A 3,500-nucleotide genomic window follows, 5' to 3' on the forward strand; every position below is an offset into this window, starting at 1 on the left:
AGCTCGGTCTAAGTAGAGAGGATTTCCCACACTGGTAGCTAGTCTGCTCAGACATTCAGTGTTGTATAGGGTAAAAGGGATGTTCCTGAGGGTCACCCACGTCGGCATCGCCACTAAGACTGGTTTGGGTTGGCTGAGAGAAGGGCACCAGGTGGAAACCGCCATCGGACATGAGCCAATGCGCCAGATCCTTCTGGTAAGTACAAACGACTTGGTGGCCTGATCCGGTACCTTGAATAAGTAGGTCCCGTCCTCTAGTTTCTGAACCTTGATTCTGCCTCCATTACGCGGCCATAAGGCGTTAGCGATTCCGAAGATGCGCCCCATCGATGGGGCTAAACCAAAGAATTGGCCATGGATGAAATGATTCCATTCCGCCACAGAGTTGACGATGGCTTCCTCCGGGATTCGCACCAGGGGGGCTCCAGAGACATGACACTCGGGAGTTCCGGTGCGTTGGAGAGTATGAAGAGAAGAGAGTAATCTTGAGCTCCAATTTGTTGGCGGTGCTGGAGAAGTTTCTGGAGGGGTGACCTGCTTGCCCTGAGTAGAGGGCAGACTAGGATTGTTGGTTCCAGACAGCGGCGGGAAATCCTCACCGGAGATGAGAGAAGGGGTGGTAGGGAAGGTAGGATTTGGGATAAGGGGAGCTAGAGAAGGCGGGGAAGTTCTACCAACGGCTCCAAGGGAAGCACGCGGTGAGGAAGGTGGTGAGGGAGATCTAGAGACGTGACGGACAGGAAGTGAAAAATTAGGGTTACGAACCCTAAGCGATGGCGATTCGACGAGAAGGGGTGAAGATGAAGGAGGTGGAGGGCCCAGGATGCTGGGCGATGGTGGGGCAGAGGCGGACCGAAGACGCGGAGCCATCTTCTCCGGCGGCCAGGCGGTTGCCCGACCGCAGGCGAGGGGTTGTGTACTGTGTAGGTTCTAGGTGAGGAAGATGGATAAAGGAAGGATAAAGGAAGAGGGTGGTGGGGTCAGCAGGGGAAAGGTGAAAGCCAGGGGAATCCGACCGGTGGCCGACGGCCAGAGAGAATAACCCTGGAGAGAGAGTCGCTTTTACCTATGAGCAAACTTCATCCAGTCACTCGTTCACAATGAGTACCCATGATTGTGATCTACATCCAACACGTTGATCACACCTCATGCTAGTCTTCATTCAACATTGTTCCCACAATGATGACTGACTAGGGAGTTTAGAATCATTCTCTAATGATTCAAGGATGCCGAAATACAACAAACATGCTAATCGTATAACGGATAAATAATGCATTCATAAATCAATGAATCAATACAAAGTCAAATGTCATATCATGGATCATCCTAGAGCATTACAACCAACGGTATGTATAATATTTTTTTTTATTTTTTATTTTTTATTTTTTATTAATTTCTATTATGATTATTAATTAATTTTATCTTATTTTTATTAATTTTTAAATATTTATTAATAATGACATGGTATATTAATCTTATTTGTTATGATTTGGTAAATCCGTTAATGTCACGTCAGTACATTATCACTGTCGTTGCCAAATGAGTGTATATTGGTTAATAATTTGGAAGTATGGTAATTTATAGGTCAAATAAAATTAGTTCATGATTCATTTGCTTAGAAAAAAATATAGAGGCTTTATGATGATTCTCACTTTTATTATTTATCAAATATAAAAAATATAAATAACGAATAAAAAATTTCATTTATCCAATGGAAGTTATTATAAACATATAAATTTTCAAATCGTATAATTATTTTAGAACACCTAAATCAATAATCTCTCACTTCACTCATTATAATCTACTAAATATTTAATATTCGTATCTCTACTATGATCCTAAATAGATAGATAATATTCATTACTTAATAGAGATAAACACGGGTTGAGTATCCATAATTGTTAAAGTATCCGAACTTGAAGTTGAATGTCTCAGATTACATATTTTATTACCCGAACTTGTAACTTTAAAATCAGATACCCAAACTAAAAAATCTATGAGATAATTATCGGATATCCTCAAATATCCAAACTCAAATATTTTTAATTATTTTCGATCAATTTTTTTAAGTATACTTATATATACTTATTCAAAATTATTCCAAATTCAATTGAAAATATAATTATATATAAAATAAATTCAAGATTCTTTATAATATAACATAAATCTATCCAACAATATCTATATATAATCATTAAAATCAAATAAAATAATATAAAATCTAAATTTATAATAAAAGTTAATATACATCTATAATAAAAGTTATAGATTTAACTAATCAAATTTTTAATGAGTTAAATAACCTCTTTAAAAAATTATATACATAACAATATATATATATATATATATATATATACAAACCCTAAAATTTAAAAGGTAATTTTGTATTATTGATTTACCCGTGAGATAATATCAATTATCTGAATCTAAACTAAAAAATTCAAATATTTTAATATCTTACCCGATCTAGTATCTTATTTTCCTAAATATCCAAAATTTCACATACCCACAATTCGGTTTTTTTGCCCAACCTAATTGTTTTCTTTCTGAGGAGACAAAAAGCGGTGGATTCACTTAGCCTCTATTCCCTCCCTATTAGACAAACAAATCAAACACCGTGCCGTTTTGGCTAAATATACAATTATCTCATTCTTCATAATTAATATATTTGGGATCCAAATATTTTACTCTAATTTTAAAAGAATTATATACCAACCTTAGTAACAGCTTAAAAAAAATTTGGACTGTCATAAAACTATAAAAAATATAATTTTAAATTATATATATATATATGATTTTTAAATCACCAAATAATTAATTTTAAACTAAAGTGTTTATATAGCACATGGGTAAATTGATATAAATGTTATATTAACGTAAAATATATTATTTACGAGAAAATAATTAAATTGGCACAATTTTAGGGGTGGGGTTTGGGATCAAATGCTCTCCATTTAGTATGGCATACCACATAGGGGTGGGCACGGATCGGATATCCGGGATTTTTTAGATATCCGTATCCGTATCCGATCCGTACAAATATCAAATTTTATTATTCGTATCCGATCCGTAGTTTCGAATATTCGTAATTTCAAATATCCGCAAAAACTACGGATATTTGCAAATATCCGTATGTAATGTTAAAATAACAAAAATGATAAATAAAATTACAGAAAAATAAAAACAAATAATATATATAATCTATCAAATACAAACTATATTCAAATTTAAGTAAAAACTCGAAAACGAAATTAAATTTTTCATGTACAAGTGAAAAAAAGAATGAATCTAAGGATAATCGCCAACGAAAACTAAGATACCAAGTTGGTAATAACCAGAAAGTGTCTGAAACCAACAAAAATGGTGATGAGCTTGGACCCAATAAAAAACGGTGTTGAGCTTGGAGAGGAGGGTGGTGGTTGTGAACTTGGAACCTGTAGAAATGGTGATGAGTTTAGAGCGAATAAAAATGGTGTGGGCAGAGAGAGAAGGAGGGAGGC

This window comes from Tarenaya hassleriana, unplaced genomic scaffold (genome assembly GCF_000463585.1).
Source record: "Tarenaya hassleriana unplaced genomic scaffold, ASM46358v1 Cleome63, whole genome shotgun sequence".
NCBI classification, from domain to species: domain Eukaryota; kingdom Viridiplantae; phylum Streptophyta; class Magnoliopsida; order Brassicales; family Cleomaceae; genus Tarenaya; species Tarenaya hassleriana.